Source organism: Arachis hypogaea, chromosome 20 (assembly GCF_003086295.3).
Source record: "Arachis hypogaea cultivar Tifrunner chromosome 20, arahy.Tifrunner.gnm2.J5K5, whole genome shotgun sequence".
Taxonomy (NCBI): Eukaryota; Viridiplantae; Streptophyta; class Magnoliopsida; order Fabales; family Fabaceae; genus Arachis; species Arachis hypogaea.
The window spans coordinates 24980872-24988340 of NC_092055.1; the positions used below are offsets into that span (position 1 = coordinate 24980872).

At 36.8% G+C, this 7469-nt stretch overlaps 1 long non-coding RNA gene and 1 pseudogene across 1 annotated transcript; one reads left to right on the forward strand and one right to left on the reverse strand.

Moving 5' to 3' along the window:
- The first annotated feature begins 2115 nt into the window (after positions 1 to 2115).
- LOC112786930 (probable methyltransferase At1g29790) lies at positions 2116 to 3828 on the forward strand (annotated as a pseudogene).
- Positions 3829 to 5738: 1910 nt separating this feature from the next.
- Positions 5739 to 7254, reverse strand: LOC114926078 (uncharacterized). Its single transcript, XR_003816482.2, has 2 exons — positions 6913 to 7254; positions 5739 to 6271 (listed from the first exon to the last, which is right to left on the reverse strand). It is a non-coding gene; the product is annotated as an uncharacterized lncRNA (long non-coding RNA).
- Between the last annotated feature and the right edge of the window lie 215 nt (positions 7255 to 7469).

Sequence of the window (7469 nt, forward strand, 5' to 3'; positions counted from 1 at the left end):
TTTATACGCTTTTTGGCATTGTTTTTAGTATGTTTTTAGTAGGATATAGTTACTTTTAGGGATGTTTTCATAAGTTTTTATGTTAAATTCACATTTCTGGACTTTACTATGAGTTTGTGTGTTTTTCTGTGATTTCAGGTATTTTCTGGCTAAAATTGAGGGACTTGAGCAGAAATCAGATTCAGAGGTTGAAGAAGGACTGCTAATGCTGTTGGATTCTGACCTCCCTGCACTCAAAGTGGATTTTCTAGAGCTACAGAACTCGAAATGGCGCGCTTCCAATTGCGTTGGAAAGTAGACATCCAGGGCTTTCCAGCAATATATAATAGTCCATACTTTGGCCAAGAATAGACGACGTAAACTGGCGTTCAACGCCAGCCTTCTGCCCAAATCTGGCGTCCAGCGCCAGAAAAGGATCCAAAACCAGAGTTGAACGCCCAAACTGGCACAGAAACTGGCGTTCAACTCCACAAATGGCCTCTGCACGTGCTACACTTAAGCTCAGCCCAAACACACACCAAGTGGGCCCAGGAAGTGGATTTATGCATCAATTACTTACTCATGTAAACCCTAGTGACTAGTTTATTATAAGTAGGACCTTTTACTAGTCTTTTTGACCATCTTTGGTCTCAGTTTTAATCCATTGTTCATCTTAGGAGACTATTGATCTCGTTTAGGGGGCTGGCCATCTCGGCCATGCCTGGACCTCCACTTATGTATTTTCATACGGTAGAGTTTCTACACTTCAAAGATTAAGGTGTAGAGCTCTGCTGTTCCTCAGATTAATGCAAGTACTACTGTTTTCTATTCAATTCTTCTTATTTCGCTTCTAAGATATCCATTTGCACCCAAGAACGTGATGAAGGTGATGATTATGTGTGACGCTCATCATCCTTCTCCCTTATGAATGCGTGCCTGACAAACACTTCCGTTCTACATGAACTAAGCTAGAATGAATATCTCTTAGATCTCCTAACCGGAATCTTCGTGGCATAAGCTAGAATGATGGCGGCATTCAAGAGAATCCGGAAAGTCTAAACCTTGTCTGTGGTATTCCGAGTAGGATTCAATGATTGAATGACTGTGACGAGCTTCAAACTCGCGATTGTTGGGCGTTAGTGACAGACGCAAAAGGAGGGTGAATCCTATTCCAGCATGATCGAGAACCGACAGATGAATAGCCGTGCCGTGACAGGGTGCGTGAGCATATTATTCACTGAGAGGAGGGGATGTAGCCACTGACAACGGTGATGCCCTTGCATAAAGCCAGCCATGGAAAGGAGTGAGACTGATTGGATGAAGATAGCAGGAAAGCAGAGGTTCAGAGGAATGAAAAGCATCTCCATTCGCTTATCTGAAATTCCTACCAATGATTTACATAAGTATCTCTATCCCTATTTTACTATATAATATTCGAAAACACCATTATCACTTTATATCTGCCTGACTGAGATTTACAAGGTGACCATAGCTTGCTTCATACCAACAATCTCCGTGGGATTCGACCCTTACTCATGTAAGGTATTACTTGGACGACCCAGTGCACTTGCTGGTTAGTTGTATCGAAGTTGTGACAAATTATGAGTGTGTAATTACGATTACGCGCACCAAGTTGCTCACGTTGCCAGGGATTGTTCGAGCCTGGACATCACAATTTCGTGCACCAGTGATTCATATAAATATGAGATATTTTATGTTTCCCTCAAATAAACTGTAACTTATATAATATGAAATTACTTGAACTAAAAGAATTATTTAGGCGATGAAATATTTTGGACAATTGCAAATAGTTAGTGGGGAATTTGAACATACAATCAGGAGAGACCTAAGATAATTTCCATTTTCAACACAACCAAACATAGGCAAACCGTGGCGCGCGTGTGTGTATATATATATAGAGGGAGAAGGACAAATTAGTCCTTGACTTTTTATCCCGCAGACATTTTAGTCCCTGACCATTGAAAAATACTTTTAAGTCCCTGACGTCCTTAAAAGTTGGACGGATTAGTCCCTCCAACCATAAGCCACCGTCAGACCTAACGGAAAAGGCTGACGTGGCTTCCCCTCTACTTATCTAGTATTACGGCTTTCCACGTGACACGTTAGTGGGAATGGAGCTTTTTGAAAAATGGACACATAAGTCCCTGTCGTTGAAAACGATGTCGTTTTGTGTGCAGCAAGAGAGGAAGGGAAGAAATGGCTTTGGCATTCACCATAATGACACTGAACCTTGTTCTTCGGATGGCAATGGTGGCCACCAACATCCTCTCACTCTATCACCTCTCTTCAACTCTCCAATCGCCAAAATCCCCCAAACCACCCACTCCCATCCCCGACCAGCTCCTCCACCAGCTCCACACAATACGCGCCTCCATCAACCACCTCACGCGCCTCCAACACTCCACTGACACAACCACCACCTCCTCCACCATCCCACCAGATCTACTCCTACACTCCCACCTCAACCCGATAGCCTCTTCCTGCGACAACCACCCTGACCTCCTCCACAAGTACATGTCCTACACTCCCTTCTCCCTTTGCCCCTCCGACTCTGACCTCGCCGAATCTCTTATCCTCTGTGGCTGCCACCCCCTCCCCGCCGCCGCTGCTTCTCCCGATCCGCGCCGCACAAACCCTCATCCCCTCTCCCTCAAGACCCTTTCCCTTCTTCACTCCCCGATTCCTCTGTAATTTGGGACCATTACCCTTGCAAATCCTTCGATTGCTTCCACCGCCAAAACCCTAACCTAGGCTTCAACCCTTCCTCCGATTCGTCCAAGTTCATAACCTACAAGACCGATCTCGATCTCCCGATCTCGCAGCTCTTCCAGATCGCCAAGTCTGCAAAGTCAGTTATCTGGCTAGGCCTCGACGTCGGTGGCGGCACCGGGTCATTCGCCGCCACGATGAAGCTTCGCAACGTGACAGTTGTGATGACTATGAGCGTGGGTGCGCCATACAGCGAGGCGGTGGCGCTGAGGGGGCTTGTGTCACTTCACGTGTCGCTGCAGCAGCGGCTGCCTGTGTTCGACGGAGTGGTGGACCTTGTGCGGTACGGGCGTGCCGTGAACCGATGGATTTCGGTGACGATGATGAAGTTCTTGCTATTTGATGTGGATAGGGTTTTGAGAGGTGGAGGGTACTTGTGGATTGACAGATTTTTCAGCAAAGGGGTGGACCTTGAAAAGCTGTATGCGCCATTGATTGAAAAATTAGGTTGCAAAAAGGTGAAGTGGGCCACTGGGAATAAAGCTGATGCTAGTGGCATCAAGAATGCTGAGGTTTTTCTCACTGCATTGTTACAGAAGCCTACTTCAAGATGATCAACTTAAAGCTTGCTTCTTTACTTCTTCACTTACACAAGGATGAGGGCAGCACACAAAACGACGTCGTTTTGAGCGACAGGGACTTATGTGTCCATTTTTCAAAAGCTCCATTCCACTAACGTGCCACGTGGGAAGCCGTGATACCAGGTAAGCAGAGGGGAAGCCACGTCAGCCTTTTCCGTTAGGTCTAACGGTGGCTTATGGACGGAGGGACTGATCCGTCTAACTTTTAAGGACGTCAGTGACTTAAAAGTATTTTCCAATTGTTAGGGACTAAAATGTCCGCGGAGTAAAAAGTCAGGGACTAATTTGTCATTTTCTCAAAGTAAAAAACAGATATAGCTATAATGACTCATCATTATGTCCCTTTAGAAACATATATTAGGTAAATTACAGAAGGAAACATCTATTATTTATTACACATTATTAAATTTACAACTAAAAAATGATATATGTCACTCTTTTATTGCAATTAAAATTAAATATTTTTTAAATTAAAGACTTTTTTCCTCTTTCTTTTCCCTTCTCTATCTCTCTCATTCTTTCACTCACTCTATCTCTTTTATATATTATTATCAATGACTAATTACAAATTTAAAAATCAAAATATGCAACATGACATTACTTCAAATATTAAAATTGAGATAAAATATTTCTCTCTAATATTAATAAACTCCCTTCCTGCATTCGATTATCTACCTTTTTACCTTTTTCTATTTTTCTCTACTATTTTCACTTTATATATAATTTATAATTTATATTTTATATTAATAATTTGACAAATCAAAATGTGTCACTAGATATTTTTTCATTACAATTAAAATAATTTTTTTTTCAAAATTAGCAAACTCCCTCTCTCATTTTTCTTTATCTTTTTTTCTCTTTTCTCTCCTTTTCTATTTTCTTTACCTTTCAGTTTTACAAAAAATAAAATTAATAAAATAATATAATTCAAATAAAAAATATTATTATTATTTTATACATATTTTTTTATTTAGTTTTCAATTTTTTTCTATTTATCTTTTTAATCTAACTTTTCACTTCTCTTCCTTCAAATATTTATTACACATAATTTAGAAAAAATATTTATTAATGGATAATTTAAATATAGTACTCTTTGATAAAGTACTCTCATGTATATTAGTAGGATAGAAAGTTATATATTCTAATTTATTAAAATCGTAAATTATGCTTTTTAAGATAGAAAAAATTTAATATAATTTTATATAAAAAAATATATATATGTGTTTATAACTAATAAAAAAATAAAGATATTAAAATCTTTTTTATTCAACAAATCAAGAAACTTAAGGTAGGAAAAAAAAAACAACCAACAGTAGTGAAAGTTCTTGAAAGAGCTAAAAAAGAAATCTTAATACAAAGATATAAATCTTTAAAAGAATCTCTACCGAAGTCTCTGGAATATCATCAAAGTAACAGATGTTGATTTGATTGTATAAACTTAGAAGGAATTGGTTAATAAAGATGAGGCAAGAAACTATTAGTTCTAAAGTTACGGTGATAGAGGCGGAAGCTCCCTCGGCATATCATGTGGCACCAAGGAGGAAAGCTCCGAGCCAAGTTTCTGGCTCGGATGCAGCTTGGTGTTTCGCCGGTGAGTGTGGGAATGGATGGAACAACAGTAAAAAAAAACGTGGTAGGCCAAGAAAATATGGACCGAATGGGTCTGATAACATGGCATTGTAGCCATTGCCAATTTCTTCTTCGGTCTCACCTTTTAAAGAATTTTCGAGCTTTCACTCAAGTGGCAAGTACTCAAAGACTACTATATTTAAATTATTCATTAGTAATACTAATATTGTGATTAAAAGTTAGAATCAAGATTCAGTTGTTAAAAAAAATTGAATTAATTTTATAATTATCATTATAAAATTTTTTATACTAATATCTAATTATAATTTTATATACATACTGAGAAAATAATATTATTTTTAAATAGCAAATATAAAAATTAATTATTTCTATTTGTGTAACAAACTTAATACCTAATCAAATGTAAAAGTATACACGTTAAATTTATTCAAATTTTAGATTACTAATGTTAAAATTAATTATTAGTAAAAAAATAAACTTTCATATGAAAATAATTACTAAATCTTATAATTTGATTTTTTTTTATTTACGGAGACTCTGGTCTTTTTAGTCGCCTGAAACTTTTGTCCCTAAGGATTTTTTTTTTGTAAAAGTAGTGTGATTTTATAAGTCTTTTATGCCATAATTTATAATATCAGAACAAAACTGACATAATTTTAAAATATTTATATTTCGATAATGTTATTACGGATAAAAGTACTAGAAATCAAATAATTGTATAATGAGAAAAAGCAGATTCTAACTTCTCCACAAACTGACGCTACACATTACTATTAAATGTCTTAAGATAGAAAAGCCTTAGGCTCGAAATGAAATGGTGGTGGTTTAAATAGAATAAGCAAAAACTGTGAATACATTTAGCATACTATAGAAGCTTATTACAGGTTCAGAACAGCTTAAACTAATAACCTTGCTAAGAGAGCTACCTACAAAATTGAAACAACTACTTTCTTCCAAGATAAGCATAACCAAATATGAACTTCGTTCCATGTTCATTTAACTTTACCATTGCAAGTTTTCATGCTAAATCACTTCTTTGTTCTAAGATGCACTTAGACTCATTAGTATACGCATTCATATAATTTATGGTTGCAAATTTCAATGTTAAAAACTCTTCTAAAGTTTGATCACAAGTGAAATAACTAATTACCTTTTCTCATCTAATGCATCAAGAGCTTGTTGGAGCAGAGTCTCCTGATCAACGTGCACCTATTCGTTGCCTGTCCAGGCACTCAATGATGAACTCACACTACCCTCATGGCCTCATCATCACTGTCCAACAATATTGCAGCATTCTTCCATTGAGAAATATTACCTACCTCAAAACAAAACTAAACAAAAAACAGCACTCAATTCTCCCGCCAAACAACATCATATCCTAAAATGGTAGTACTCAATATGCAACATTCAACATAACACATTAAATTCACTAAAATTAACATAGCAAATTAGCAATAATGAACCTTCACATTACTAGCTGAAATTGCATGCACCCGCCATAATAGTCCCTTATATTTTATTTTGCAATTCTTTCATTGGTCAAAACTCAAAGATAGTCCACATGAATAATCACATACATTTATTCATTAATAAAGAAAATCTAAGGTTTTGATTGGTTTAGAAGATACTTTTTTATCCCTATATGAGACCTAATCAAAATTTCCAATTTAGGAGTTTGACAAATAATGATGAAGACTTGAAGAGCTATCGTATAACACATGTCGTTACTCATCATAAACAGATACATATTCTTCTACACTTTTGTTCGATGATAACGTAAAACTTTAAGAATTTATATCATTAATTATATAAGTTAGCACCTTATTCCTAGTAAAAAAAATATACACTATCTATTTATAGAAAAAGATTAATTTTTTTCTCTGAAAGTGAAACTTTAATAAACCCACCACAACACAGCAGCAACCATAAAAGTGAAAAATACAGCAAAATCAAAGAGGAGACCACAACCTACCAGAATCTGAGGCACCAACCACGGTAAAGCTTGCAGACTGGAGTTGAATCGCGCCTTCAAGCTCAGGGACCAGGAAGAATGGTGACGGCAGGGAGAAGAAGGGAGACGGTGGCGCTGGCGAAGAGGGGAATGGTGGGGTAGTGTCGAAGAGGGGAATGGTGGGGTGGTGTCGCTGGAGAAGTGGAGAAGTGGCTTGGTCGGGTGGGTTCTGGCTTTCCTTGTCTGGCCGGCTGGTGTGGCTATCCATCACCAAAAACAAAAAGAACAGGGGTTTCTCTATTTTTTTTTTTAACAAAAAGTAACAACCAATTCGGTATCCAACAATGATAAAAGCCCTGATTCGAAAATACTAGTATTGAAAAGGAACTTTTAGTTTGATTTGGTAAAGTTCTTATTTTTTGAAAGTAACTTATAAAAATTGTCTTTTAAAAGATATAAAAGATAATTTTTAAAAAACTATAGTATTTGTCTTTGATAAAATCACGTTAAAAATAATTTTTAATAAACATAAATACTACAGTTTTGTTTGATAAAATAGTTTTTAAAAATTAAAAAAA